This window comes from Coturnix japonica, chromosome 4 (assembly GCF_001577835.2).
Source record: "Coturnix japonica isolate 7356 chromosome 4, Coturnix japonica 2.1, whole genome shotgun sequence".
In the NCBI taxonomy this organism is placed as follows: Eukaryota; Metazoa; Chordata; class Aves; order Galliformes; family Phasianidae; genus Coturnix; species Coturnix japonica.
Window position 1 is genome coordinate 57,601,590 of NC_029519.1, and position 18,372 is coordinate 57,619,961.

The window sequence follows — 18,372 nt, forward strand, 5'->3', positions numbered from 1 at the left end:
TCTCACCTGAAGTAGTCAGTGTCTACATTTTGAACACATATGAAACTGTATGTCTGTGTGAGCATATTATGTACTTTGTAGAGCTTAATATTTTGTATATGTTGATAAATTTTGGAAATTAACTTGCACACTTGCATTTGTATTTAATTGCTTGGAATTGTCTGAGTTTGCTTTATAAGGCAGCATGGAGAGGCCTGTGTGTTTCCTGATGCAGTGTTGGTTTGCAGCTTTCATTGACAGTGAATAGGTCATTAGGAAGCTTTGTCCTTTGTGTTTGTCCAGTTGTTGTTTGACATTAAATTCATCTAGTGTAATTCTCTTCCTTTTCTCTTATGTCTTTTTAGCAACCACAATTTCTGTATGGTCTCAGATGGTCTCAGATAGCAGGAGATGGTCTCAGATAGCAGGAGATAGTATTTCCTGTAATCTGTGTCTCNATACTTTTCTAGAGAAAAGTTGGTTTGTAGTTGAGTGTGTGATAATGGTGGGATTCTTAGGATGGAATAAAAACCCATCTCAGAAATAATCTTTCTATGTGAAATGTTGGTCCAGTGAGAATTTGTCATTACAGTCCCAAGATATTATTTTAAATGGGGTGTTAAGTGTCTTGAAATTACAACTTTTAAAATGCAAAAACATTAAACCCTGTACACTAATTCTGAATCATCTTGTGAAATTGAGCTGAATTTCTTTATTCACTTCATGGGAGAATATCTATAATCTGTTTATAGTTCTACATGTCCAGTGAAACAAAACTGCTTGCTTAACTTCTCCATGAAACTGGTTTTGCAATGATAGTAATTCAATGCAATCTATGTAATTCATGATATATTTCATGAAGAAATTCAAACAGAGAAACCACAAGAGTTTAAACAAGAGATGATTCAATAGTTTTGTGGTCTTAAATATAACAACAGTGCAAATCAATTCACTGTTTAAATCAAACGAGAGAGCTAATACTCAGAAGAATTCTGTAATTTTTTTTATTTTTATTTTTTATGCTTTGAAGAAGGAGTCTTAGGAACTCGTGCTTGGTGTGATGTGGGAGGACTTTTGATGAGTTTAGGTAGGAGGTTATATTTCTGTTTTAACTTAGTCATTCCACTATTAAATGCATAGTACTCTATAACAATCAATATATTTTTAGCATTGTCTATCTCTTTAATTCATGTCTGCTTGGGACACAGATATCTAAGTGAGAATATTAAAGCATTTGCCTTTTTAATTCAAATCCTCCCCTTCTCTACCTATATCTTTCCAAGAAGTCATAATCTTTTACTGTGGACCTATCAACAGTACTCAGTAACGACAATTAACCTTTGCATTCACAGCCAAATAATTCAGTCTTTAAGTCCTCCTTCATGAAAGGTTAAGATGAAATAGTTCTTAAGTGGTGTACTTGCAAATTCTTCTTCTCCATGTTCCCATTGTGGGATTTTTTCTCAGCCTCCTAATATGTACAAAAACTATACATGTAGTCTGGGAAGCTGGAGAGAATTCTATGCATAAGATACAGTTGTTCAGTAGACATAGCAAAAAGGTCAAGACAACAGCAGTGCTCTCAGTATACACTTCAGAAAAAATTTCCATGTTGTTGCTACTAAGAAACAGTACTAACCTGTGCCTGAGCTTTTTGACACTGTTCATTACAGCTGCGCTAAGCTCAAAGCTCTTGAAATGGAAAATCCATCAAAATCTGAAGGCTTGGTTAAAAGGAGAAAAAGCAGTCTATCTATTTCCTCTTCATGGTCTGGGGATAAATATTTCTGTGTCTTCCTCTGCCATTGTATTCTCTACATTAAATAATAGATGTGAGAGATTTACATGAAACTTAGCAATGGTTTATTTTTCTTCCTGAAATGGAAGAGGTTAGTGTATGATACTGCTGTAACATGGATTGATTCTATAGATCTGAATTTAAGTCTTTGAAAGAATGTATACGTTATGCTAGAGCATCTCAGAGATAAATCACTGAAAATGTATCTGGGAGACCCAGTCATACTTTTTTTTGTATGTCCCTTAATCTTTTGATGATTGATGTTGCTTTCTCAAGTTCCTGAATAGGCTGTGAGCAAAACTATTTTTAAAGTGTTGTGGCAAAAATGTCACTAGAGACTTTTCCTGTGAAGTCATTTCACCTTGCACAATTTTATATAAACTTTACAAATCCATGTCCGACCTAGTTGTTTCTGCATCCTCTAAGGATCTAGCATTACAAAGGACAAACATAAGATTTCAAATATATAAAAAGCCTGCACAGTTATGCATAACTCTCTTCTCACTTTGACACGGAGGTTCCAAGGGCCTCTTAATGGCAAAATCACTTTTGTTATCTTCTCCATTAAAAAGAAAAAAAAAAAAAAAAAAAGAGGGAGAACATGGAAAACACCATTCTCGTTAGTTTGAAACGCTGTACATTTAAAAAGCTTACAGAAAACTACTTAATATCCTGCTATATATTTTTCTGCAGCCACACATAATGCCATTGTCAAGTGTGTATTAGTTAATAGTTCAAGAACGAAGCCTAAAATTTATCTACTAAACCATCAGAACCTTTGCTAACACTAAGACTTTTAACAAAGTCTTTTGTGAAGAAAGATGTTGTGAGCCTGCTATCCACTGGCACTGCGTTTCCTTTATTCAGTACCTGTTGGTTACAATGCAACAGTGGGAGAAATAAAATGTGAGGTTTTATTCTCTGTTAGCCGCATAACTGCAGCTACACAAGGCTGGATTAGCTCTATTACTACATCAAACAGGGGTAGGTTTGCAGGCATATAGAGAAACTCAAATAAAGCTTGTGGTACTCAACCCTTTTGTTAATAAATAAATAAAAAATAAAAAAAAAACCTACTGTTCCTCCATACCTCCTTCTTACCCCTCTACATCTCTACAAAGTAGTGTAAGGAGAATTGCATGATTTAATTCCCAGAAATTGCTCTGCTTGAAAAGAACTATACAGGGACAGAATACCTTTCTTCAATTTTAAATTAGTAGTGCTTTGTGAAATCAGTCTAGTTACATCAGCAGCAGTACAGTAGTGTTACATCTCAAAATCATTGCCACAAGCTGTAAAATGCCTCAGGCATGAAAACCTGACCTTTAGCCATACTTCACTGTTTTGTCAGTCCTCTTCAGTTCATCTGGGCAGCAATGGTCTGGAATTTATAGGTTCTACCTTCCTGCTCCTACAACTCTACAACAGACAAATTAGAATGTTAGTGAACAGAGGTAAACTGAAAAAAACATCTTCCTTCTCAGTTTATAAGAAGGTAATTTAGTGCACTTAATAAAAATGTATACTAATTAACATCACAAATGATTTTGAATGCATGCATTCTAAATGCATTGCTTGTTATAACATTATCCTTATGTAGAAGAATTTATAGTTACAGCATTACAGATTCTGCATACAGACTTTTAGGCTTTATCATCTGTGTTGGGGTGGAAAGTTTTGGTCATTGAACCACATCCATGCAGGTATTTTTGTTATTTTCTCTTTGTAATATCAGTGTTCATGATAATTCTGTGTCTCAGTTATGTAGGTCTTTTCCTACTCAAAACTGTTTTTAAGGCATTTTGAGCTGTTTTCAAGAAAGGGAAAAAATCCACACACTGTATTTGGCACAAACAATGCAGTCACCCCAATTCAGTAGACACATAGCACAGCAGCTCTTTAAAATCAACATAGAATTTAATTCATGAAAACTTCTATGGAAATTCAATTTAATTCAAAATAGCAAAATAATCTGAATAATTAGTACAATAATTAGTACTTGGAGCTAAGAAAAAAACACCATAATCTGCTGAAATTGCAGGTAACATTTTCTCCATCTGAGGTTATTCAGTACAAAATTATATTCTCTTTAGTAAAAGCTAGTTCTCATGCAATAAACATTCCATAAATGGCACTTCCTATTAGCTAGCTGAAGACAAGTAAATTAGCTGCTTTATAGGAGGTTTTCATGAAATGAACTGCATTTAGCAAATCACTAGTATACATAAACCAATTGAAACGGAAAGTAAAAAAATCAGTAGAGTCTTTTCATCTGCCTTGTGTCTGATCATAGATCAACAGGTATGACAAAAGTTGAAAAGCAATTTAAAATTTAAGGAGCTATTTACCTATAGTAAAGGAGGAAGAATGAAGCCTCAGAACCTGGGCTTCACTTTGCATTCAATTTGAAGCCTTATATTTAAAATTATGCTAGATTTGAACTTGGAAAGTTATCTAACCATTGCAGATGTACCATATCTTGGGAAATGTTCTGGCCGAGTACCCTCTCTTCATTCTTTTTTCTGACTGCACTTCTTGTGACTCTGGCATAAATGTGGTTTTACAGTACATAGCTTTGGAAGAAATCAAGCCACTAACAGCCTCATTATGAGAGTTTGAAGTCCTGTGTTTTTCAGGAATGGCCATCATTTCCTTTAGGAGGTGCTGCAAGAAAAGTACCTCTGCAATATGCGGAACACCAACATTTCCATTCTGGAAAATAGCCTTCAAAAACCCATTTCTTTCATCAGACATCAGCAGTTTTCCCTAAAAATGTTACTTAGGCAGATTGATTGCATCCCACTAATGACTAACATTTATTATTCCACCTGGATGGAGAAGAGCGTCTTATAATTTGTCCTGCTTAGAAGCACTGAGATTCACCTTCCAGTTATGTTGATTTTTCTAGAAGACCAAAGATGGTGCTCAAATTATGAATTATATGCAAGCATGAGTTCAGCATATAGTAGGAGATGGATGGCTTTGACTTGACAGATGGCCAGGCAAGATAAAATACCCAGGTCTTGACTTTATTGGGAAAGAGATTTTACTATTAACTTAAGCTAATTTTATTTCTTAATGATAAAAGGTGATTGTACCACAACTTGTTTCTATTTTGAAGAAAAGCCAATTTTCTGCACTCAAAGTGATTGCTTGGACATCAGGAGAGCCTTTAAGAATGTGAACCTCAGTCTGATAGAGAGACTCCTGTCAAAGTTATAAAGAATCAGGAAATATGTAAAGTTTCAGTGTGAATACTTTTTCATTTGGGGTAATTTGTCTTGGCTAATTCAGAAGTTTCCCTACTGAGCAGGTTGGCCGATGTAAATCCCATTTACTGGTAACAAACATATTTATGAGGAAAGAAGCTGAATGATCAGTGCCTTAATAAACAGTATAGTGCATTTCAGAATACTTTACAAAGGTACTGGAAGTTTTTCCAAGAAGGCTACTTGTCCTTAAAACTGGAATTCATAGCATTTTTTATTTCATTTAGCAGTTTGAAAATTAGCTGTGAATAATTGCAGACTATGAGCCTGTCACTATAAAGACGCGCTCTTCCACAATGAAAAATATCCTGATCACCTATGAAGTTTAGATGAGTTCAGGCAAGGAAAAGACAACAACAAAAAAAAGGCATAATTTGGGACTAAGATCCATCTGTGCTTTGTTTTGCTTGAGTCATCACCAACAGATGGCAAGTACTCTGTAGAAATCACTCAGCTGAATTACTCCAGTTTGTGGGGTACCTAAGGCACCACCCTTAGTTCTAACACTATACTATATAAAAATTCTGTTTTCTTTGGAGGTTCAGGCAGCTACCAGCAGAGAGGCTGGTGCATTATCGTGCTTTCAGATACATAATGTTATGTAAATATTTGTAATAAATATCTTCCCTTTTATATCTTTTGAAACACTGTGTTTCATTCCTTGCACAAGACTGCTGAGCTCTGTCAAACTTCATAGGCCGTGGTTGCAAAAATATCCAGCAACAAGCTGGTATTGACTGTCACTTCCTGTAGGGCTCTGAAGTTGATGTTACTATTTCAGATAGATTTCTGATCTGAAGTAAATGCTAACTGCTCAATGCCTTTGCAGTTGAGCAGACATAAGATGAATGCTCTTCAGAAGCTCTCTGTCATGGAGACTCATGTTCCCTCTTAATCTTCATGCAGGGAAAATTATTATCCCATTTCATCATTTTTGTATTAGATTTTCCTGAAAAAATTGGCAAAAGAGTGTCATTCTTCAGAGGCTAAAAACAAGTTAGTTAGCATGTGCTTTTTCCCCAGTACTGGCACTGACAGTCTCATTTCTGTAAGTAGATCTTGCTTTTAGGGTAGCTAGATACTATCTTTAGAATTGATCTCATACCTTCCTTCATATGCCTCCCTCAACTCGTTATGAAATGTGAGTATGTGATTGGAAAATGATCTATTTGCCCAGACCAGACCTCTACCTAGTTAAGCTCCCTATTTCATTCAGCATTAATTTAGATGAGGTAGATAATATTCACTGTTCATGTAAATATGCCATCTACTCAGTCTACCGAGACCACTTGCACTAGTGCTTAATGAAATTACAGGAATGTGAGTAATGTCCCTGTGTCTCATCATAAAATCTCCATCATATTGCTGACAGTCATAAAACAGAAGACATCCTTTGCCAAGGTGCTGTCTGTCCTATTGAACTTGGACTTTTCTAAGCCTTGATCAATGAAGGAATGCACCTAGTAGGCAGCAAACAGTAGCATGATGAATGGAGCAAAGACAAGAGTGCCTAGGAGAGCTGCATTGAAGCCTAGCACCTGCTGTGTCAAGAATTATAGATTATATTGGGTAAAATCCATTTCTGTTTTGAGCATATGCTGCTGCATCAGACTACAGAGCTATTATTTTGTAACAGACATGCATAGCTTGCCAATGCAGTTTTAGAATAGCCAAATGGGATGTGAAGATTTCAAGTGGGAAGGGAACGCTGGATCGAAATGGCTGTACAGCTGTCTGTACTATTGTTCATGCTGTTGCATCACTGGGATATCTTGATTGTTCACAGATTTAGTGCTGTGTTTTGTATACTTTTTTTAAAGCAAATGTTTCATGCCAATATTACCACTCAGTGCAAAACATGTGTAGTGTGTGCAATGCATAAATGCACACGACAAAGTATAGGACAAACTTTATCTCTCTTAAGCACTAGAAAACTCAAATGATTACTCAGAAAATTTGTAGGAAATGTGTTTGTAGGAATTGGTGGAGGAGGTAATGAGAAAAGGAGAAAATAGAGAACCTGTGAAAGCAACTGATGCTCTGTTGTCAATCTGAGTAGGATGGTAGTAAAACATACTCTTTTACTCTCATCACATACTGAATTGGTACCACATACCAATTTAGTATGTGATTATTGTGATCAGAACTAAGTGTAGGACCAAAACCTGCATGCCTGGACATGTGCAGTGCAGATTTTCCCTAAATCTGTGGCTGGGATCCATTCTGTGTTGCTTTCACTCGATATTATACTAGGGAAAACTTCTTGTCTTCTGTTCAACAGGTGTAGAGTTCTGTTCCATATAATGTCAAATAACCTGTTTGATACACTTCTTTTTTTAAAAAGGGCTAACGGTAGTAGAAGCAAGCAATTGCAGATATCAACATTGCTTCCATCTGTGGAGAGGATAGCCTAAGTCAGCTCTTAAATATTAGAAAATAAATAAACTACATTTATCTTATGATGATGCTGTGTTTTTTCTTTAAAATCGAAGTCTACATAAGTTGCAGCTTTTATGGCACTATTATCACATCTTTCATAGTTTATGGGCATAAAAGAACTCATTACATTTTACATAGATATTTTATTAATTTATCAAAATGCAAAAACATTATATAACATTAAATATAAACATCTCATGCACCCTTACATGCTCCCCTTCCTCCAGATAAAGTCAGTTGTATGAAGAAGAAGGGAACAGAATAGGATTGCAGGATTTAAGACATCTAGAAGAAGGCAGTAGAACAGCATGAGCTAAATGGAGGCGTCTTCTATGTCTTACCCAAGTCAGTACAATATAGTTCTGTGCTTCTGTCTCACTCTTAGCTGACCTGCCAGCAAGGTACACAGATTAACTTCTCCAGCAGCAGTAAGTTGCCAGACATTTTAATTTTTGGGGACACAAGCATTTTTAAACCAAGATCCAAGTCCATGTACAGCTGAATCAGCAGTAGTGCAGAGATATTAAGTTTTGCTGGAGGGCTGGCAGTAGGCAACTTTACATGCTAAATCTGGATCACCACTCACAAAGTAGAACAGGGGAACCACAATGTTAATTGCCTCTTCTGCATATGATATTTTTCAGTGTGTGTAAACTGTGAATTGCCACTCTTCAAATTATTCCAGAGTTTGGCACAAAGATTGTGGTATAGGGGCAGATGGTTGGTACGCACTTTACAACATATTATCTACTTGCTGAAGAAGATTAAGATGGTGGTTTTGTTTCTTTCTTTTTCTTCTTTTATTTTTTTTTAATTTTTTTTCCCACCCATTATTATTATTGTTAATTTTTGATATTAGGTTTAAATAAGGTCTAAATTTGTCTTTTTTTTTTTTTTTAAATTTTATGGCAAACTATGGAAATTGTGGAATTTCCACTTTTAAAAGACTGTTTTTCTATATTGGAAACTTACCTATTTCTATCCCAGCTTCCATTAATTTGCAATGATTTGATGTTCACTTGTATTTTTACTTCAGCAACACTGAAATAATTGTCCTTTGAGAAAGACTTTACCTGCAACAAATTTCAATGTGATTTTAGAGAACAGAAATGAAAAAAGAAAACAGATTTAAACGTTTAAAACAATGAATTATATTCTGCATGTGGCAATTACTGCTGCTGTTAGCGGGAATAAAGTTTACTGCTGTAGGAGACTTGTGAAATGGTAAATGTCTTCATGTTAAATGTCTTGTCAACTGGAAGCAAACAGGACTGCACCTTTAGAGAACCACGAGACTCCCTATTGTAGCACTGATAACGACTGTGTCCTAAACTCCTGCTCAAAAGTAGTTACAAAAATGCGATTTGATTGAAGGAAATATGGTACTCCTATGTGGCAAGTAAATTCTGCTTTTTGATTTTCTGAGCTGGGGCTCTCAGACATAGTATGTCAGAGATGGCTGTTCGTCTCCCAGGGATCTTAGAGATTCCAGTATCCAAAATTCAAAGTAGGATTAACATGGATGTCTTTGTGATCATTATTATATTTCATTAACGTTAATCCTTATTTATCGGTGCAATTTGAACTTCAATTAAGTGCAACAAAAGGCACAATTCCTGTTTTTTATTTAAAAAAATATACATTGTGTGAACCTTTTGGGAGGAGACAGGAGGAGCTATTACTTGAACTGCTGAAATTATTATATTTTAATCAAGAAACAATTAAGACAACTATATATTTTTTTTCCCCCAGGAAAAAAAAAATAAAAAAAATTAAAGTCTATCTTTTAAAAAGAATCAAAATTGTAATGTATCCCTCATGCACAGTCAGGATCAATCTGGTGAGTAGATTGCTTCATTGGTACCTTCTGAGTTAAATAAAAAACAAAAACATATGAAAATCTCAGAGCTGTAAATTTTCACAAGCCAGGGCTAAGAATGAGATGACAACACTGTTTACCAGGATAAATCAGGATCTACTAATAGAATTTCAATACCAAAGGTTAATAATATCATAATCGCTAGCTCTTGAAAGAGACCTGACTGCCTAAAGGAAACTTAAACACTGAGACAAGTCAATCAGTACACACTTAAAAATATGCATCAAGGGATGCAGTCTGCATACATTACTGCTTTGGTTTTCTTTCTAACCTCTGAGATCTTGAATTCTTTTGTTCCTTTACTCAAGAATCCAAGAATGCTGTTATACATCATTCGCTGCAAGGCACGCTCACTGGGTGGATGGTCACTGAGTAGAGAAATAGAGTTTCTAGGGGAAGGGCAGGGCACAGGCAAATAGTGTTCTGCTCTTCCCATGCTAGTGTTGAAATATCTCCCTCACTAAGAAATTTGTTCAGTGATGGGGGATGCTGATGAGCTGAAAATGGAAATATGAACTCAGCCAAAGTGCATTGACTATGACTAGGTTAAAATGTGGGCCCATTTTCTCATTTGTATGTTTTACATTATCAGAAGTGATAGTCTGTAATGTTTAAAGTGGTTAAGGGCAAAGTGGAAAGGAAAATATAGTGATGTTGATAATGCCTTCTCAGTTCTCTTGGGAGTAGTACACTGGATCATGAGTAAATAGATATTTCTGACCAGGTGCCAATAGTTTTGGCAAGGCTATGTTAAAGATTGTATCTGCGCAATTTAACTTCTTTTAAAATATATTTTTTTAGAAAATAACTACCACAAGCTCCAAGTGTATTTTTCACTGTGTTTGGAACCCAAACAGTGTCAGTGGTGCAGGCAGAAATCTGCTTTCACTTGGCATGTTTATATTTTTTTTTCCTCTGAATGTGCTATGATCAGGCTTATTGTGTGAATAAATATCCACATATTCTGGTAGTAGTCATCTGCTTTAATCATCAGCCTCAGAAAGAAAATGGCTCTGTACATTTTGAGACAAAGGAAAGAATAACATTTATGGACAATTATATAGTTATGCATTGACTCCTGGAAACAATACAGCAAACCTGATTTTAGGTGTGATGTACAAAATAATGAATACAAGAACACTTCAACTTTACTGAGGGCGCTGCTCTCAAAACTTTTCTGAACAGTTATGTTTAAAGCTCATCTCTAGCTAAATCCAGTAATTATTACTGCAGCAAAATATCAGTGAGGAAAAAATTTTACCAGTCCTGGGACTTCTAGATTTTCTACATGTGGGTTGTACCTCCCCCAAAAGGAGCAGCATGGAAGAAGCAGACCTATGTGTAGTGGCCATCAGATGGGTCTTATCACCACTGTGAATTAGGTTATGGTAGAGAGTTGTGCCTTAGAGGTCATCTTATCCTCTATGGCTCTATGAGTCAGTGGCTGCCTTTCCCATTTTCTGCCTGGGTCCCTGCACCGCTGAGGCTTCTTTTGCACGTAAATTGACATGGAAGTTAATACATTGCAACACATTTTTAGGACATTTAACATTTGCTTCTGGGAAGGACTTTTGCTTCCTACCCTTTCTATAGAAGACAAGATCTGCATGAAACCTCAGCTTTATCTGCGTGATTGGAAAGGACGATCATGTGCTGTTTTATAAATGAATAAACAGAAAAAGAGTCCTCCAAAAGCTTACAGCTGGTATGGACAGAGAGAACTGAACATAGTGAGCATAATAGAAGATCTTTGATTCCCTTTATTTTTATTTTCCATTTTTCCTTTTTATCTTACTTTTTCTGAATTAGCCTTGTGGCCTTTTCTGAAAAACAGTTGTCTGTAAGAAAAAGTTTTTTTTTGCTGGCCAGTTGTCTCCTATCTTGTACTCTATTAGCTGAACCAAAGCTACATAAGCCGCCTGTCTCTTTGAATCTTGCTCATCTCTCAGTGTAATTCTTCAGCCCTTTTATAAATAGTATGTATATTAAGAGATATATTTACACATAGAGACATATGTTTGTACAGATTTTATGAGCCGGCCTGTATAGATTTCATTTTCTTCCTTATTTTTAGATTTTTTTTTAAACTTATTTTTGACAACACTGCTTTAAAAATAAGTTTTTGTAGAATTAGTCTCTGTTGTTTTATGTTTAATTTTACAAGAGCTCATCTTAGAAATTTCACTAGTTTCAGTAAAATATGTAAAATGTTGCTGAGATTTTTAGACATGAAAGGACTGCAACAGTAGAAATGTTCACATGATAGGTGAAAAAGCTTTCTGGCCCTGTGTGGGGGGATAGGTAACAGATTTGTGCTCTCTGACCTTGTTGCTGTCTCATTGCTTTTTTCACTACACAGTTTTATTAACCACAGCAGAAGTTCAATCAACATGTAGAAGCAAGGCAGTGCCTTGGTCTAATTACTGGTGCAGTGTGTGTGTGCTTGGTGATGGGCATCTTGTAGATGAGAGAGTAACAACAAAGACAATAGGTGTCAAAGTGTGAAGCTCTCCATGATAACTGGTGAGGCCACGTTATGTAGCAATTAATCAATGTTTTCCTGGAGAGGCAGAGTTCACAGTTTCACATCCACCCTTAGCAAGGTCATGGGAAATATGGACTGCAATTCCCAATGACCTTGCTAAGAAGACTCACCCACCTTCTCCTGCTGCAGTCTTCAACTCAGAAGACCAAACACAATCTTATACTTTACAGCTTATCAGTACTTGTAGGAAATGGAAGCATATGGAGGCTAGTCACAAGAATAAGGGGCAGTGCTATGGATTTTGCAGCCAGCCACCAAAATATTCTTCCTTTGTTTGTACTGAGGAACTTGGAATCTGTAATGCACAGAATAGAGATTTTACCCCTCGCCAGTTTCCAGTAAGGAAAACAAGTGCTCTGCTTCAGCAAGTGAATCCTTCCATGCTTGTGATACACACACTAGCTATGTATGAGAATTATACTAGCAATTACTGTTTAGGAGTGCTCTGCATTCAGATGCCACACAGGGCACTGAAAATGTATCACATATAGTTATGGGAAATACAATAGGAATCTTGCTGCAAATGAAATAATTATATTTTAGCCATACTGGAATCAAACCATCTAGCTAGCTCTAACTCTTTATTCACATGTAAAATGATCATTTATACAATGTAATGTTCCCTTGTCCAAGTAATTGTGCTGCAATATTCTGTGAAAGTTTTTGTACAGCTCTGTAATAGCCGTACTGTTGGATGACAGCAACAGCATTAGCATCCTGTATAAGTATTTCTAATCATGGGCAAATTCTCCTTTTATTCTATGCTAATGCATCACATGGTTTTCATTTTCCACACATTTCAGCAGAAATTAACTATACTTGAAATACTTCCCAAGGCCAGTCAGATCTTCCCATGAAGCCACATTTTCTCAGCAGAGAGATTTCAATAATTTAATGTGGATGTAGAGTCTACAGGAATCTTGTTGTTCCAAGTCCTACATCTGGATAAAGCTTTTGGTGGTTTAGAGGAGAGCTGTAACAGGGAAAAGCTTGTCATTCAGGGTCCTTTTATTTGGTGAGGGATGGGTAAGGTAATCTGAGGTAGCTCTCAGGGATCTCTACTGAGACTATCCAACACACTTTTGGAGTGGTTCTTCACCAAAGATTCTTATTTCAGCATAAAATCCTCAGGAGGTAACTGAATAAAAGAGAAGATGTATACAATCAGTATATACTGATTATACAGTATATACTACTCTGACGTTAAAGAAAAGGTCAGTAAATTATTGTCATGTCTCTATGTGGTATTCCTCAGCACCCTCCTCCAATGACCCATTATTGGTCTGATCTATTAGGACTGTTTTTGTGTTCTTAAACAGCAGAACAGTTTTGCTTCTAATGTCTGCATTAGCTCAAGTAGCTTGAAACAGGAGCATCTTGAAAAATACCCTCCAGTGAAAGTCTGAATGAGCCTGTTTAATTTAACAAACAAACAAAACAGACTTGACTTGATTCAATGAAGAGTAAATTCAGCATATTAAAAGAGAAGGGTGTAGCAATATGTGCCCAGAGCATGGACCTAAACCTATTCCCATCAGGCACATGCATTTATAAATGGGAGCAAAATTAGCAGCTGGATTAGGCTTAATAAGGAAAGAGATGAACTGTCAGTCTCTCAGTGTTTGCAGGTTGAGACTGAATTTTTTTCAAGAAGACATGCCTAAGGCAATAATAAATTATGCTTTAGTCTCATTTATGTTACAAGCTTAATATGAGTAAATAAAGAAAACAGGTGAAATAAATGCATGACACTAAGATTGTTCCTTAAGACATTAAATATCTGGAATAATGGAGTGGTCTGAAAGTTTCCAATTTAAGGATTCACAGAACGAAGTTGATAAGTGCCATTATCCCATGTTCAAATGAGCAGTGGAGAGTTATGCAGAGTAACTAATTTTCTCACTTTTTATTTTGGCTTATGTTTTTGGAAAAGCAGTGTTGTCATCTCTAAATCACCTGAGTAAATGTGCTACAGCACCTTTCCCAAGTTTGTGTGTAGTATGCAACCACAATTTGAAAATGGTTGCATTCATCGTGAATCTAATCTTTTGCTGTCTTTTTCAAAAGAATTTAATAACACAAAGAGATCAAACCCTTTGTCAAAAAGTCAGAGTGTTTTTCATTTAAGAAATCAACCCCCTGGCCCTCTAGAACCTGATAGAAAGTATTTTCAAGTGCTTCATGGGTCACTGAGTTTCAATGAGCGCCATTTTTAACTCATGGAAGAATTCAATGATGCACCCTTACTCCATATGCGTTTCTATGTCAGACACCATTCTGTCAGACTGCCCCTCTGCTGCCACCTGTCACACAGCAACAAAATGTAACAGAATCTTGTTGGGAACGTTTGACCACTACTTCCATACCACCAACATCCACCTCTGACATGGTGGGGCAACTTAAATAATAGGAGGCATTGCTTTTGGAACAGCATTTGTAATTGCATGTTAGGCAGAAATTCAGAGCACTACATTTTCAGACAGGAAAATAAAATTTAGGAGTCATAATGTATTTTCCAATTCAAAATATCATTCATAGCAGTGATTTTATTATTCATTTATTTGAACTGATCTGAAGAAAAGCAACATTCTCAGGGGCACAAGTGAAGAAGTTCCCATTTTATTTTTATAAACAAATAATTTGCTTTCCAGCGAAAAGGAGAATCCACAATTTTGTTGGAAAAATAAGGAATTACTATGGCTTACTGTATGGTTCTTGTTAAGACTTTAGCTAAATGTTGGTTATATTTCTTGTCTGAAGGAAAGTACAGGATTGCTCTCATGGGCTTTTATTTTTTGTGTGTGTGTTTGGTAAATGTGTAATGTTTTGTAATGTTAAATAAAAAGGAGAATGAAAACCAAAACAAACACCATCTATAAAAACTTACAATTTTCAACAGTCAGAATGAAGCTGATTTTTAATCATAAGAAAAAACATAGATCAGAAATAGTAACTACATATTTACTTTGCACCAAGCCCACAAGTGTAAACTTTTGTTTTGTGTGCATTACAAGTATTCACCCAAGTCAGAAATGAATAGAGTCAAGCTGTTACAGACTTGGCCTGCAATGATTTGGCTCTGAAGCTCAGACTGTAGCAGCTGACCCAGGTGAGCTCAGCAGGTCCTAAATTATGTTTTCTTTTGGTGGCCTAAAAGCACACACTGACTCATTATTTTGCATGGTAGAATACAATGGGAAATAATATGAAATATAGAGTATATAGTATATAAAATGAACTATCTACTTCCAAAATTTTTCTCCATGTTCTTAATTGTATTAACTATGTGCCTAATGAAAGGTAATCAACTGCCATTAAACATTATTTATGTATTTATGTTACTAGCACTGCTGCTAAAATTTGTGTGTTTGCTCTCCAAAGCCCTGAAACCAAGAACTCAAAAATCTCTTCATGTTAGTAAACAAGCAGCCCATTTTTAGTTTCTTAGTATAATGGCACAACACAAAATAAAACAAAATAGGGGATTTTGAACAAAACTTCTGGAAATCCAATTTTGAGACCTAGAAATGCTGCAGTGTCACCTGAGTTTCAATCTTTCCTGTGTCCAGATTCTGTAGCAAATAGTGGTATACCTGGAAAATGAAACAGAATTCTGAATGTTCTTTGCTTTGGAAAATAATATTATTTGCATTCTTGTAAGTTTATCTGCTCAATTCATTTTTCTTCTATTGCTGTTGTGGTGTGAATGATATTTTCTACAGTGTGCTACTTCTACACTTGATTTTTATAATATAACCAAATTTATAAAGATGTTTATGCAGCTGAATTCTAATTTTGATTCTGTCTAGCTGAAACCACTGCAAGTTTCAAACTAATTCTTGCAGACTAATTGTTTGATTCATTCTAAGGCATAGTGTTCAACAAATGTAGCATAAAATGTAAGGATTATGTAGACAAAGCTCAAAAGTAAATTTGGTGTTCCACTCTGCTGACAACACTTGCTTATTTGTCATAGCACTCTGAGCTGTTACACTTCAATAATTCTCTTTTACACCTCAAAATACATCTGAAGTATTATGCAGTTTTTCCATGTTTTATATCAAACACAATACAGTACTTAGTCTGCCCATTTTATTTGCTGAGTGCTGTGTTCCAAAGAAGTAATAAGATACAGAGACAAGATTGCCCATAACCTGTGATATAGTTATGGCCTATATGTACTTTGGTTTTTCTCAACATTAGAATTTGGTGATTCGCATATTAATTGCTGTACACATAAAATCACTTTGTCATTAAGACTCCAGTCACTTCATTAAGGTACAATATTATGAAGATTATCTTGTCATATCTTCTGTTGTCATGGTGTACTTTTCCTATCTATTAAAAATAAAAAAAAACAACCAAACAAGAAAAAAAGGAAGTTTATCCAGTATTGGAGAGAAAATGCCTGTGATAAAAGATTATAGATATATACATGAGTAGAATTGTAAAATTTTTTATAGCTTGTATGCTAATAAAATTACAAAAGAAGCTGGTGTACATATCTCTTAAATCCACTTCTAAATACAGCTTTGCCTTTAGAGAAAACCAGATTAAGTTATTTTGTGTTGTCTAACACTAGGTCACAAACAGCAATTTTTTCTTTGATAGTGATTAATCCTTATGCAAAATGTAAATATTTATATTAGAAAATTAGAACAGGGATTTTTGTGTGTGTGAGTGTGTGTGCTCTTGTTCTGCTTTTCTCTCAATATACATGTGATTTATTACTCAGTAACATTTCGTCTTTCCTGTTTTTCTTTATGTGCCGTAATCTCTGCTGCTTTAAAATGTATGTTTTAGAAGATAGTAGGAAAAACCTGATAAGAGGTCCTAAGGAAGTACTTACTACTTTTAGCTAAGCATTATTTCTTGGAAGTTGAATATTACCCTTTTTAAATAGGAGAAAAATATTTTAATTGTAACTGTATTTGCATTATGCCCCCCCAAGATGCAGAACTGTGGAAGAAACTAATATCTTTGTGTGGAAAAGTAAAAAAAATCATGCATAATACTTAGTAAACCAAAGGAAGCCAAGGTCAGTCATCTCAGAATAATGTAAGATGATGTATTCTTTTATTTTTATTTGAAGTGAAAATGGATTTGGGGAATATCTGCAAGCACTTTGGAGGAGAGTTTTAAGATTAAAAACAATATAATTAATTGGCAATTTGGTCTGAAAAGCAAGGTGCAGTTCAAGCAGGACAAATACAAATTACTGCATTTCAAGAATAATCAGCTGAGTAATGAAAGAAACTGGCTGGCTAGGCAAAAGTTGCATTAAAAATGTAGGGATGCATTATTAAAGTGAAGACAAGTTGCCAGTTTTATATTGTTATAGAAGAAATAATTTAAAAAGAAAAAAAAACCAAACATCTGGTATCCTTGTTTAGGTTATTGAGATTCAGACAAAATACTGACCAGCTAGAAAGGCTGTGAAGATAAGCGTGGAGAATAGTCAGATGTCTCCAAATCATGACCTGGTAAGGAGGGAATTAACCTGTTTCATTTAGCCAGTTACAGAAAGTAACAAGCTAATGTTGAAACAAGGGATTGGAAGATATTATGAAGTGTTTTTAGATGGGAAATGGGATTGTTTGCAGTGAAGACTTGCAAAATATTAATCTCTGTATATATATATATATATATATATATATTTAATGAATGGAGCGCACAAATGCTTGTGAGGATGGTTGTTAGTGTAGTTGGTACCAACATAGGAGGAATAGGTAAAGTTATTTTGATTTACTTCCATTTCTTTTTTATATAATATTAACTATTGTAAATATTATGGAGAAATGAAATAAAGGGAAATTCCATTCTTATCCTCTTCAGATGCCAGTTCTGATATCTGAAACAACCCTTTCCAATTCTTTATTTTATTCTGCTCTCCCAAGTTCACCGTAGCTCTTCTATCCCTGTGCTCTACTGCTACAGCTCTGAAACCAGAATTGCCATCCAGTAATGTACCTGTGATTCATCACATAGCAAGCTCACAGTTTTCCCTATTTTTCTGTCCCCACGTGCTCAGGCAGGACATGGAACTAAGTCCCTGCACAAGTAACTTGTTCCTTTTTGTGTCAGCATCTCCCATGTTTGCTTTTCTCTTCACATATTTTGTCACAGGAACAACTTCTTCCACACAGATGTGTTAAACCCTAGACAGTGAAAATCTACGGTGCCTGTAAGCCTATATAAAATGTGAGTTGTAGAAGAACACTTCTTAAAAAAATGTGTAGAAGATTAAGAAAAAAATATTGTCACAATATGCTGATGCAGAATAGAACTTCTATGTTGTATCACACTTTCTTGCTGTCTTGAGTGAGAAGCCAAAAATGTTTTTCTTGAGGCAGTGGGAGTATGGCTTCAAAGACAGAAAGAGAGAGGAACATTTTATAACAGTTCCTCTTTTATGGAAGTCATGAGTTAAAGTGCTCCACAGGACTGATTTTCTCATTTATGA

General features: G+C 35.4%; 1 protein-coding gene across 9 annotated transcripts in view; it reads left to right on the forward strand.

The window, feature by feature from the left end:
* SGCZ (sarcoglycan zeta) overlaps window positions 1-18,372 on the forward strand; it is a 348,739-nt gene that overhangs the window by 28,352 nt on the left and 302,015 nt on the right. The window lies entirely within an intron of this gene.